This window comes from Leucopleurus acutus (assembly GCF_964270905.1).
Source record: "Leucopleurus acutus genome assembly, chromosome: 7".
In the NCBI taxonomy this organism is placed as follows: Eukaryota; Metazoa; Chordata; class Mammalia; order Artiodactyla; family Delphinidae; genus Leucopleurus; species Leucopleurus acutus.
The window spans coordinates 46,985,376-46,999,709 of record NC_139150.1 but is presented as its reverse complement, the minus strand read 5'-3'; the positions used below and the strand labels follow the sequence as shown (position 1 = coordinate 46,999,709).

Genomic DNA, 14,334 nt, shown 5'->3' with positions numbered 1-14,334 from the left:
GATTTCTTTTTCTTCTCTGATTGCTGTGACTAAAACTTCCAAAACTATGTTGAATAATAGTGGTGAGAGTGGGCAACCTTGTCTTGTTCTTGATCTTGGTGGAAATGGTTTCAGTTTTTCACCATTGAGAACCATGTTGGCTGTGGGTTTGTCATATATGACCTTTATTATGTTGAGATAAGTTCCCTTCTGCCTACTTTCTGGAGGATTTTTATCAAAAAATGGGTGTTGAATTTTGTTGAAAGCTTTCTCTGCATCTATTGAGATGATCATATGGTTTTTCTCCTTCCATTTGTTAATATGGTGTATCACATTGATTGATTTGCATATATTGAAGAATCCTTGCATTCCTGGAATAAACCCCACTTGTTCATGGTGTATGATCCTTTTAATGTGTTGTTGGATTCTGTTTGCTAGTATTTTGTTGAGGATTTTTGCATCTATGTTCATCAGTGATATTGGCCTGTAGTTTTCATTTTTTGTGACATCTTTGTCAGGTTTTGGTATCAGTGTGATGGTGGCCTCGTAGAATGAGTTTGGGAGTGTTCCTCCCTCTGATATGTTTTGCAAGTGTTTGAGAAGGATAGGTGTTATCTCTTCTCTAAATATTTGATAGAATTCGCCTGTGAAGCCATCAGGTCCTGGGCTTTTGTTTGTTGGAAGATTTTTAATCACAGTCTCAATTTCAGTGCTTGTGATTGGTCTCTTTATATTTTCTATTTTTCTTCCTGGTTCAGTCTCAGAAGGTTCTGCTTTTCTAAGAATTTGCTCATTTCTTCCAGGTTGTCCATTGTAAGGCATATAGTTGGTTGCAGTAATTCTCAGGATTCTCTGTATTTCTGCAGTGTCAGTTGTTACTTCTCCTTTTTCATTTCTGATCCTGTTGATTTGAGTCTTCTCCCTTTTTTTCTTGATGAGTCTGGCTAATGGTTTATCAATTTTGTTTATCTTCTTAAAGAACCAGCTTTTAGTTTTATTAATCTTTTCTATCATTTCCTTCATTTCTTTTTCATTTATTTCTGCTCTGATCTTCATGATTTCTTTCCTTCTGCTAATTTTGAGTTTTCTTTTGTTCTTGTTTCTTTAATTGCTTTAGGTGTAAGGTTAGGTTGTTTACTTGAGATGTTTCTTGAGGTAGGATTATATTGCTATAAACTTCCCTCTTAGAACTGCTTTTGCTGCATCCCATAGGTTTTGGGCTGTCATGTTTTCATTGTCATTTTTTTCTAGGTATTTTTGCATTTCCTCTTTGATTTCTTCAGTGATCTCTTGGTTACGTAGTAGTATACTCTGTAGCCTCCATGTGTTTGTGGTTTTTACAGTTTTTTTCCCTGTAATTGATATCTAGTCTTATAGCATTGTGGTCGGAAAAGATACGTGATACGACTTCAATTTTCTTAAATTTACTGAGGCTTGCTTCATGACCCAAGATATGATCTATCCTAGAGAATGTTCCATGAGCACTTGAGAGGAAAGTGTATTCTGTTGTTTTTGTATGGAATGTCCTATAAATATCAATTAAATCCATCTTGTTTAATGTGTCATTTAAACCTTATGTTTCCTTGTTTATTTTCATTTTGGATGATCTGGACATTGGTGAAAGTGGGGTGTTACAGTCTCCTACTATGATTGTGTTACTGTCGATTTCCCCTTTTATGGCTGTTAGCATTTTCCTTATGTATTGAGGTGGTCCTATGTTGGGTACATAAATTTTTACAATTCTTATATCTTTTTCTTGGATTGATCCCTTGGTCATTATGTAGTGTCCTTCTTTGCCTCTTGTAATAGTCTTTATTTTAAAGTCTATTTTGTCTGATATGAGAATTGCTACTCCAGCTTTGTTTTGATTTCCATTTGCATGGAATATCTTTTTCCATCCCCTCACTTTCAGTCTGTATCTGTCCCTAGGTCTGAAGTGGGTCTCTTGTTGACAGCATGTATACATGTCTTGTTTTTGTATCCATTCATCTAGTCTATGTCTTTTGGTTGGAGCATTTAATCAATTTACATTTAAGGTAATTATTGATATGTATGTTCCTATTACCATTTTCTTAATTGTTTTGGGTTTGTTATTGTAGGTCTTTTCCTTCTCTTGTGTTTCCTGCCTAGAGAAGTTCCTTTTGCCTTTGTCGTAAAGCTGGTTTGGTGGTACTGAATTCTCTTAGCTTCTGCTTGTCTGTAAAGGTTTTATTTTCTCCATCAAATCTGAATGAGATCCTTGCTGGGTAGAGTAATCTTGGTTGTTGGTTTTTCCCTTTCATCACTTTAAATATGTGCTGCCACTCCCTTTTGGCTAATAGAGTTTCTGCTGAAGGATCAGCTGTTAACCTTATGGGGATTCCCTTGTGTGTTATTTGTTGCTTTTCCCTTGCTGCTTTTAATATTTTTTCTTTGTATTTAATTTTTGATAGTTTAATATGTGTCTTGGCGTGTTTTTCCTTGGATTTATCCTGTGTGGGACTCTGTATTTCCTGGACTTGATTAGCTATTTCCTTTCCCATATTAGGGAAGTTTTCAACTATAATCTCTTCAAATATTTTCTCAGTCCCTTTCTTTTTCTCTTCTTCTTCTGGGACCCCTGTAATTTGAATATTGGTTCATTTGGTGTTGTTCCAGAGGCCTCTGAGACTATCCTCAATTCTTTTCATTCTTTTTTCGTTATTCTGCTCTGCAGTAGTTATTTCCACTGTTTTATCTTTCAGGTCACCTATCTGTTCTTCTGCCTCAGTTATTCTGCTATTTATTCCTTCTAGAGAATTTTTAATTTCATTTATTGTGTTGTTCATCATTGTTTGTTTGCTCTTTAGTTCTTCTAGGTCCTTGTTAAACGTTTCTTGTATTTTCTCCATTCTATTTCCAAGATTTTGGATATCTTTACTATCATTACTCTGATTTTTTTTTCAGGTAGACTGCCTATTTCCTCTTCAGTTGTTTGGTCTGGTGGTTTTTTACCTTGCTCATTCATCTGCTGTGTGTTTCTCTGTCTTCTCATTTTGCTTAACTTACTGTGTTTGGGGTCTCCTTTTCACAGGCTGCAGGTTCGTGGTTCCTATTGTTTTTGGTGTCTGCCCCCAGTGGCTAAGGTTGGTTCAGTGGGTTTTGTAGGCTTCCTCGTGGAGGGGACTGCTCCCGGTTTTCTGGTGGATGAGGCTGGATCTTGTCTTTCTGTTGGGCAGGCGTGTGTCCGGTGGTGTGTTTTGGGGTGTCTGTGACCTTATTATGATTTTAGGCAGCATGTCTGCTAATGGGTGGGGTTGTGTTCCTGTCTTGCTAGTTGTTCGGCATGGGGTGTCCAGGACTGTAGCTTGCTGTTCGTTGAGTGGAGCTGGTTCTTAGTGTTGAGATGGAGCTCTCTAGGAGAGCTTTCACCATTTAATATTACGTTGAGCTGGGAGGTCACTGGGATGTCCTGTACTCGGCTCTCCCAACTCAGAGGCACAGGGCTGACATCTGGCCAGAGCACCAAGACCGTGTCAGTTACATGGCTCAGAAGAAAAGGGAGGAAAAAAAAAAAAAAAGAAAGAAAGAAAGAAAGAAAGAAAGAAAGAAAGAAAAAATAAAACAATTATATACACTACCAAACGTAAGGTAGATAGCTAGTGGGAAGCAGCCGCATAGCACAGGGAGATCAGCTCAGTGCTTTGTGACCGCCTGGAGGGGTGGGATAGGGAGGGTGGGAGGGAGGGAGATGCAAGTGGGAAGAGATATGGGAACATATGTATATATATAACTGATTAATTTTGTTGTGAAACTGAAACTAACATACCATTGTAAAGCAATTATACTCCAATAAAGATGTTAAAATGAAAAAAAAAACAATTAAAATAAAATAATTAAAAATATAAAAAAGAAAGAAAGAAGAGAGCAACCAAACCAGAAAACAAATCCACCAATGATAACAAGCACTGAAAACTATACTGAGAAAAAAACAAACAAACAAAAAAAAACGGACAGAGAGAACCCTAGGATAAATTGTAAAAGCAAAGATATACAGACAAAATCACACAAAGAGACATATACATACACACTCAAAAAAGAGAGAAAGGAAAAAAATATATATATTGTTGTTCCCAAAGTCCACTGCTTCAATTTTGGGATGATTCGTTGTCTATTCAGGTATTCCAGAGATGCAGCGTACATCAAGTTGATTGTGGAGATTTAATCTGCTGCTCCTTGAGGCTGCTGGGAGAGATTTCCCTTTCTCTTCTTTGTTTGCACAGCTCCTGGGGTTCAACTTTGGATTTGGCCCTGCCTCTGGGTGTAGGTCGCTTGAGGGCGTCTTTTTTTTGCTCAGACAGGACGGGGTTAAAGGAGCCGCTGATTCGGGGGCTCTGGCTCATTCAGGCCGGGGGGAGGGAGGGGTATGGGGTGCAGGGCGAGCCTGAGGTGGCAGAGGCCGGCGTGACGTTGCATCAGCCTGAGGAGCACTGTGTGTTCTCCGGGGAAGTTGTCACTGGATGCTGGTCATGGCGGGCTGCACAGGCTCCAGGGAGGGGAGGTGTGGAGAGTGACCTGTGCTTGCACACAGGCTTCTTGGCTGCAGCAGCAGCCTTAGCGTCTGATCCCTATCTCTGGTGTCCGTGCTGATGCTGATAGCCGTGGCTCACACCCGTCTCTGGAGCTCCTTTAGGCGGTGCTCTGAATCCCCTCTCCTCGTGCACCCCCGAAACAATGGTCTCTTGCCGCTTAGGCAGGTCCAGACTTTTCCCCAGACTCCCTCCCGGCTAGCCGTGGTGAACTCACCCCCTGTAGGCTGTGTTCACGCCGCCAACCCCAGTCCTCTCCCGGCGCTCCGACCGAAGCCCGAGCCTCAGCTCCCAGCCCCACCTGCCCCGGCGGGTGAGCAGACAAGCCTCTCGGGCTGGTGAGTGCTGGTCGGCACCGATCCTCTGTGCGTGAATCTCTCCGCTTTGCCCTCTGCACCCCTGTTGCTGTGCTTTCCTCCGTGGCTTCGAAGCTCCCCCCTCCGCCACCCACAGCCTCCGCCCGTGAAGGGGCTTCCTAGTGTGTGGAAACCTTTTCTCCTTCACAACTCCCTCCCAGTGGTGCAGGTCCAGTCCCTATTCCTTTGTCTCTGTTTTTCCTTTTTTCTTTAGCCCTACCCAGGTACGTGGGGAGTTTCTTGCCTTTTGGGAGGTCTGAGGTTTTCCGCCAGCATTCAGTTGGTATTCTGTAGGTGTTGTTCCACATGTAGATGTATTTCTGATGTATTTGTGGCGACGAAGGTGATCTCCATGTCTCACTCCTCTGCCATCTTGAAGGTCTCCCCCCAAAAAATAAATCTTGATCTCTACCTTACACAATATATAAAAATCACTTCCAAATGGATTGTGTATGTAATATGAAAAGTAAAACAATAATAAGGAAGAGAACATAGAAGAATATCTTCATGATCTTGGGGAAGCAAAGATTTCTTTAAAAGGATGCAACAACACTAGCCATAAGTTAGAAGTAAAAACTTCTGGGGCTTCCCTCGAGGTCCAGTGGTTAAGACTTTAACTTTCAATCCAGGGGGTGAAGGTTTGATCCCTGGTCAGAGAGGTATTCATTTATAATACCCCCAACACAACTGTCCATCTACAATAGAGTATATAAATTAATGTAGTGTATTTATAAATGAAATACTATACATCAGTGAGCAGGAATGTATGATTGATGCATGAAACAACATGGGTGAATCTCACTAACACACAAAAATGTAGAGACAAAATTATACGCACTGTATGATTCTATTTATGTAAGGTTCAAAAACAGATAAAACCAATCTGTGGTGATAGAAGTCAGGATAGTAATTACTTTTGGGGGGTAGTGTCTGGAAAAGGGGCATGAGAGAGGTTTATAGGGTGCTAGTAGGTGTTCTGTTTCTTGATATGTGAGGAGTTACATGAATGTGTTCAAAATTTGTGAAAATTCATTGAGCTGCACATATATAACTTGTGCATTTTTTGCAAAGTATGTTATATTAAAAAATAGATTACTTAAAAAAAATTATGCAAGCCAAACAAACATAATTGTAAGTCTGGTAGAGTTCATGGGCCTACAGTTTGTGCCATTTATCCTGGGTCAAATTTCTGATTGAGCCAAACTGGTATATTCACTGTTCATACTCCTGCGTTATTTCCTTCCTTGGGCTTCTGCCTATATCCTCTACCTGTCTGGAATTATCTCCCCACACCTTTTTACCATTCGGTCTTTCAACCCACTGTGGGCTCCACTTCTTTACTGATTTTATTGCTCACCTGAATCACAAATCGGCTCATAGTTTAATTACACTTTCTATGTATAGGTTTTGTCTCTTTAACGTTGTTCCATGGCTCCCAAATGCCAGTCTTTATAGATCCATACAAAGTGACAAAAATAAGGGCAATGTAGCTTTTGTCCTAAAGCTAAATACATTGTATCTAACAGATCTTTATTTTGTAGTTAGTTGACTTATTTACTCTCTTAGTATTAAGGTAAAGCTCTTTCATGAAACAATGAAATTAACTGATATGAGAAAGTATGGTGGTTAAGGGTTCTGGGAGCTAGACTGGTTGTATTCGAATCCCAATGAGGCTGAGATCATTGACTTTTGCAGACTTCAGTTTCCTGAAAAATGGGGATGATAACAGTATATACACACACACATAGTGCTACATATAGTTATATATATCAATAATAAAATATATAAAATTAATGTTTTATATATTTATAAAATGTCAGAACAGTTGCTATAAATTCTAAATGAAATAAATAAAGCCCTCATATCCATGTCTGGCACATAGTGTGCACTCTGTAAATGTTAGTCATTTTTATTGTTTAGCTGGGCAGAAGAAAAAGTTGATGTCTCTATCGTGTCTGTCCCTTCCATTTTTTATTCTCCAAGTTATTGGTCTATGAAATTCAAAAGATTCAGACCCACTCAACTAGACTGTATGATCTCTGAGAGCATGGCCCATGCCTTATATTTCTTTTAAGTATATAATATTATATGAGGAGCTGCTCAAATGGATTGATGAAGTACGTGTTTCTCTTTATAGTACCAATTTCTTCTAAGCCTGTTGGTATGCCTCTATGGTGAAATGCGATAAGATATATTTCTGTGTAGATATTTGCTTTAATACCATTTAATAATGTTAATTAAATATGAACCTTTTCAAAATTTAAAACTTCTATTGTAAATTCCATTTTCTTTTCAAGATAGTTTTTTCAACTAATAATAAAGAATAATCCTCTAAGGGCTTCCCTGGTGGCGCAGTGGTTGAGAGTCCGCCTGCCGATGCAGGGGACACGGGTTCATGCCCCGGTCCGGGAAGATCCCACATGCTGCGGAGTGGCTGGGCCTGTGAGCCATGGCCGCTGAGCCTGTGCGTCGCGTCCACAGCTTGTGCTCCGCAACAGGAGAGGCCACAACAGTGAGAGGCCCGCGTACCGCAAAAAAAAAAAAAAAAAAAAAAGAATAATCCTCTAAGAATAATAGCAAAAAGGCAATCGGGAAAAATCCCCCCTGAGGTTCAGACAATCTGCTGTCTTTTGGCATAATTAACTTTGGGATAAGAAGATCTTTGGAAAATGCACAGTGAAGGACAGACACCAAACACTGAGCGAATACTGTGATTGAGTTTAATTAGCAGTGATCTTTATGACACTAAAGATTTTAAAACATAGCTGTCCATGACAATTGGTTGGGGTGAAGGAGGCAGCAGTAACTCTCTAAAAGATAAGCATTACAGCTTTAGGACGACATAGCAGAAACTACGAAAGGTGTTTCATCAATCTTGAAACTGTTCTAGAAAACATTTGGAGATGTAGGAGTGGGAAGGAGGGACCTGAGAGAAGGAATCGGGGTTGTAAGTCTAGAAGAGTATCTTTGGAGAGAAGGAGGACATTTTCTTTCCCTTTTCCACACTTATAATTCTCAATTTAAAAAAGAGAAAGTGCCTGCTTTGTATACACAACTTATACCTAAGACTCCCTGGAGGTATATTTTTTTCAAGGCTAAAGTAAAGGAGTAAACTTAATTTCTTTGACAGATTTCAATTTAAACCATGTGTTAATCACAGGATGACTTAATGGGCAGAGTTGAATTTTTAAAGGAATATTCTAAATGGCAGAATCTTGAGTATAATCCTTATTTGAATCACAGAGCTTTTCTTTTTAATTTCCTTTATAAGAAATTTAAATTTCCTGAGTAGGATGGTGGGGAAGATGGGGACACTATTTTGGAAGTTTTATTAGGGTGGCATAGAGGCACAGGTGCATAGCATAATTATTCTATCTACACTCAATTTCATTGCCAAGTGGGGCCAGTTGGTGCTTCTAAGGATTCCACTTGACTGACAGATCACAGAAACTTGAGCACTGAGGCATGAGGCATGATACGACTGCTCATGTTTCCAAAATTTGAAGAAAGCCTAAATTTCAAGGGATGGGGGCAACTCAATCAACATTACTTGGAGAGGTTCACAATCCCCTAATACAATTTTTGTCAAGGCTCTTCAGTTGAGCTCCAAATTCAGATCTGTGCCATGACCTATAGCCATTATTATTCTGTCAATAGGCTTTAACCACATTTTGTCTTAAGAATAAGGACATAAAATAGCCAATTTTGGCAATTTTGGCAATAGTTCATTGTTAAAAGCTGCTTTACAAGAAGAGGAAAAAACACTGCTGTTTCTCAGAATTATTCCTGTTTATATGGTACATATATATGGTGAATGACATGTGCATTTTGATCAAATGCGTCGTTGTTTATGTTCCCTACTTTTCCTTTATTCTTTCTTAGTGGGGGGATAATCATCTGACCCTAGGTACAGATCTAGGCTACTCCCACGTCTTTTCTGTTTGTAAGGTAAACGACTGTCCTATGGTCATTTTAAGTCATAAACACAACTTTAATTCAGTCTCGACAATGTCCAGGGCCATGTAAAGTTAAAACTGCAAATATAACATCAAATCTCTCTTTCCTGAAACCTGAAATCTCTTCTGTTTCGGCCTGAAGCCTACAGTAGGAGAGGAAGCAAGTTTGTCTCCTCTTCTCTTTCATGTTCCCTGCTTGCCTCCTTCCTAGAGTCAAATGTAGCATGGGAGAGGGGAGAGATAAAAGGATAAGACTGTTGACTCTTGGCTAGCTGGCTTTGGCTCTTTGACTTGGCAGATGGTTAATGCCAGCCTCTCTTGGAAATCCTGGAAGGCAGGGACTTGGAACAAAAATGGAACTCTTGCTCCTGTGTTGCAGCCTCATGGACTCTTCCATTGCTGGGTTTCTCTCGCCTTTAGGTCATTTTACCTTCATGGGTGCATCTGTAACCCAGGTGTTAACAAGCAACTCCTTGCTCAGTCCTCAGATATCATTGGGTGTGCATCCAGCTTCTACTAAGGTCACCTCATACGTCTATGTGGCCCAACTCCGTAGGACCCAAGAATAACAGAGGTCACTCTGTCCTGAATAACTCACTTCGGTCAACAGGAAACATCCCATATCTCTTGCTTAGGGAAGCTCAGATTGGGTAATGCAGTACCAACGTGGCAGCTCCCTCTTTGATCCCCCACCAAAACAATTAAGTTAGTTAAGCCCTCTCTTACTATCTATATTTCCCCAGGACCATCCACACTCTGCCTTAGATGCCTCTAGCAGGAGTCAGGCAAGAGTCTTCTGTTACTCCCAACTATAGGAAATGTACTTTGAACCATGCTCAGATTCTTCTTTGTGTCATCCATCTACTTGCATAGTCTGATTGGCATGCAGCTAGTTCTTTGGGGCCATTTCTTTGTAAAACTCTGTTTGGAGTGTGGTGTGTCTCATGCTTACCTTTTTGACTGCAATCTATTATATTGCAGTCCTAAGAAACAAAGGCAGGAAGACTCCAATTCTGTCATCTTGCTGCCTGTGTTTCATGACTTGCAAAGTGTGCAGTCTTATTATTTCAGCTGTTTCTCACTGTAGCAAGAAATAAGCCCCCAAGAAACAGACATGTCAACCCCTTTTTCCTGGTGAAAAACAGAGTTTGGAAAGGTTAAATGACAGGCTCAAGTTCATATAGCTTTCACTGAAACTATCTATTTATTTGAATCCTCCCTGGGCTGAACTCTTTAAAGGATCTTGTATTCATGTTTGTATCCTCAGTACTTAGTGCATAGTAAGCAATAAATAAGTATTTATTTTTTTGTTTGTTTTTTTTTGGCTGCACCATGAGGTGTGTGGGATTTTAGTTGCCCAACCGGGGATGAAACCCCCACCCCCTGCAGTGGAAATGCAGAGTCTTAACCACTGGACCGCCAGGGAAGTCCCAATAAGTAAGCATTTATTTATGGAATCAATACATCTGGGACTTCTAATGCCTAGTGAAGGGGTTCAGAACATGCCACCCCAAAATACGCCACTTTGGCATTTATTTTGAGCTGAAGGCACTTGAGAAACAGCACATGCAGGAAGGGCTCTCTGACGTCCCCCTTTGTACCTAAAAGCAGGTCATAAAATGTCCTATGAAAAAGGTGCCCTCCTTGTACTGAGAAGAACATTCTTATCACCAGAGACTGGGATTCAACAGTGAAATGGTTCTGTACAAACAAATCTACTAAAATAACCCTTATCTCCCATTAGGTTCCCCATATATTTCCTAGTTACCGTTCCACAATTTACTGTTTGTGGCCTAAGACCATTTGTCTTGTCACATCCCCACAATTTATTGTTCTTTGTTTAAAAAGATACATAAGCTTTCAGGCTTATGGCTTCTTTGAGTCTTCATTTTCCTTTTGATGACTCCCATGTGCACATAAAAATACTAAACTAAATTTGCATGTTTTTCTCTTGTTAATCTGTCTTACGTCAGTTTAATTCTTAGGCCAACCACAGAACCTAGGATAGTAGAGGGAAGTTTTTCCTCCTTTGCACTAGTCAAGTTCTTTTTCCACTGTACATCAACTTGCCCCCATGCAGGGTGTCTGTTGTGACCTCCATGTTAGCATAACTGGTTATCCCCTAACAATCCAGGACTATTTCAGTTTAAGGCCAACCGAGGATCCAAAGGTTTGGATTTGAGTAAACTAAAGATGTTCAGAGCTCTTTGAGAGTTATTCTGGTCCATTCTACACTTAGCTTGTAACAAGCAACATTTACTGAGGTACTGTATGGATTATGAGAGAACCAACTATAAATAGGCAAGATTCCATGTCTTGCAGCTCACCCTGGAGCAGACTGGAAACTCAGGGAAACTCTGGAAATTATAGAATCTTTTGTAAACGCATGACAGTTTTGCCTGGAGCTTTTAGAAGGTACATTAATCCCAGAGTGGTAAACCCTCATGCCTATAGGGTTGGGCAAGTAGCACACATGAATAAAGTGGATCAGGTGGAACACAATAGGGAGAGGTGAGGAGTGTGGTAAACCAGAGAACACCTGCCCTATCTAAAGGTAGCAAGAACTACCCAACTCTGGCTGAAGTGAGCATAGCAACTCAGAGATTTCTAATTTTTCCGAAATGCTAGATATCTGTATTTATTTTAAATGTAAATTTTCTCCATTTGAAAACACAATGCTGGCCAGACAACATATCAGCGGGTTAGCAGGATTAGCCTCTGCCCTAGATGGATTCTGGAGCCATTTCTTTCTCCTCATTCCACCCCTACCTTCTCTTTTCTTGGGACATGGCTTGGGACTGAAATGGACTTGAGATTAGGAGCTGAGGTAAGGACTGCTGCTCAGCCTTATTCCCTTCCATGGGTCTTTATCAAAAGGAGAGCTGTGCCCCATTTCATTACTCTCAGAGAAAAGGGAACTTATGTTTAGAATTACCTTCAGCTTTTGTTCAAGGATGAAGTCCTTCCTTTAAGCAGGACTGCAAGGGACTTCCCACGACAGTCTTAACATCTATCTTTTTTTTTTTTTAATATTTATTTATTTAAGCTGAGCCAGCTCTTAGTTGCAGCATGCGGGATCTTTAGTTGCGGCATGTGAACTCTTAGTTGCATGTTCCCCAACCAGGGATCAAACCTGGGCCCTGTGCACTGGGAGTACAGAGTGTTAGCCACTGGACCACCAGGGAAGTCCCTTAACATCTGTCTTATATACATATCCATTCATTATTATTGTTCACACAAATTTGAAAAGTATTCACTTTCTGAGTAATTGCTAGCTGGTTGTCCTGTTAATGGCCATTAAATGATGGCTTGTTACAAGCCATGATGATAAGCAGTTTATAACACAGGTATTTCTTTAAGAGTCATTCTCCCTCTGCTTTAGATTCCTATTTCCACACTCATCTTGTGGACCTCAGGGGCTCTGGATGTGTATTTATCTGCTTCAGGTTGCGTGATTCTCCCACTCACCCAGTTGCTTGTTTTAGAGCTGTCTTGGTTCTGAATGCAAATATTCAGTACCTTTAAGTATTATAACCTATGCTTAATCATTTAGCCCGCTTTGTGGAAGGTTTAGGTACTCTGGAGCACTGAGCGATAAATTGTTTCTTTGTTTTTTAATTATTTAGGTTACAGCTTTGAGACTCCAGGAACTTTTGATGTCAGATATTAACAATAAACAAATTGTAAGCCTGGCTTTTTTGTGGCATTGTGGTTATTACATGCTTAAATTAATTTGATAAATGTATCAGTGTATACCACTTATGTGGCATGAATACACACATGCATATACATATTTTTATCATAAATAAAAGACGTGGCACTTTAAAAGATCAACATTAACTGGCTAATGTATTCCATAGATTGTAAAGAAATGAAGCTTTCATTAAATGCTTGCATTTACGATTCAGCTGGTGTGGAGAGATTTTCATTTCTGACCTAGATACTTCAAGTGGCTTGCTTCTGGGAAAAATAATAGGTAGTTAGACAACAACAACAACAGAAACCCATGTCCTAATTGGGTTTTCAGAATCCCTAAAATGTTTTATTTTCATATCCATTGTTTTGAAATTGTGTCACTAGGTTAAGAAAATAGTTTTCTAGGGTAAATCAGAATTTAATTGCTAGTTTGCAAGTGTCTGGTGTACATGTATTGCATTTCACTTCAACCAAAATATTTTAGGTTCTATTGCAATCCTAATAAATTGGGGACCCCAAGCTTTCGGTCTCTGAAGTGTGGCATTTCAGAAAAACTGTTCAGTAGGCAGTCTTGTCTCTTCCTCCACATTAAAAAGGAAATCTGTTCTTGTATCTCTCAAAGGATATTACAGGGATCCAAATCAGAATCATCATATCCTTTTTTTACCTTCTCCCCATTCTTTACATTTTCTTATTCACAACTAACTACCCCTTCCCCATTGCCATGCACTCCCTACCTAAACTCTCTCCCCAGTCTATATGATTTTTTATTTTATTTTTTTGCGGTACACGGGCCTCTCACTGCTGTGGCCTCTCCCGTTGCGGAGCACAGGCTCCGGACGCACAGGCTCAGCGGCCATGGCTCACGGGCCCAGCCGCTTCGCGGCATGTGGGATCTTCCCAGACCGGGGCACGAACCCGTGTCCCCTGCATCGGCAGGTGGACTCTCAACCACTGCGCCACCAGGGAAGCAGTCTATATGATTTTTACTCTCTATCTTCCCTCCTCCCTCTCTCACAGCTCTTTATTTGTGAGTCACCTTCACCTCTTTCTCTGATTTGTTCCCTCCTCCTTTTATGTCATTCTGAGAGATGGAAGGGAATAGGGAAGGGTGAACTGGTCTTGTAATTACCGAATGGTGGCCTTGGGGAGATTATGTAACTATTTTCCCTTTAATGATTTTTATCTTAACGGCATATGGCATTAAAGAGTTTTAAATCTGGCTTGCTTCAATAATATGGATTAAAATACAAAGACATTGGTATATTTGGTTCATAACTGAATGCTTTGGAGAGGATGAGATTGGGCTTTTTATCACTAAAATGGTGTTATTCTCTGAAGTGGTGTCAGTACTATCATACTACTCCATTCTGTGCCTATTAGGGCAATAAGGCTATCTAGGCTTTGTGTCTCCAAATTTTTCAACCTTTATCAATGGCAACAGAAGAATTTATCAGTGGTAATTAGAGTACTGCTCAGCCTTCAAACCGCTCCACATTCTGGCACTGGTTCTGGTTTCCTGCCTTGTCCTAGCCCTGTTCCCATGCCGAATACATTATTTATATCTCTATTAATAGAGCAAATTGCCTTGAATTATGGATATTCATGTACACACAGTCTGCCTTAACGGATGATAAGCTCTATAGCGTCTTACACGTAACACAGGCTGAATAAATGACTGTTGGGCTGACTGGAACTATTTATAGACTCTCAAACTTCAGGATAAATCCATGATGTGACCTTGTTTGTTCAGTGACTAGCAGGGTAGCGCACATGGCACGTATTTTTGAATGAGAGATA

The 14,334-nt window shown here is 40.2% G+C and overlaps 1 protein-coding gene across 1 annotated transcript in view; it reads left to right on the top strand.

The window, feature by feature from the left end:
* The window catches only part of LOC309963800 (uncharacterized protein), a gene marked incomplete at its 5' end in the record, with an annotated part of 228,425 nt that overhangs the window by 109,478 nt on the left and 104,613 nt on the right, over positions 1-14,334 (top strand). The window lies entirely within an intron of this gene.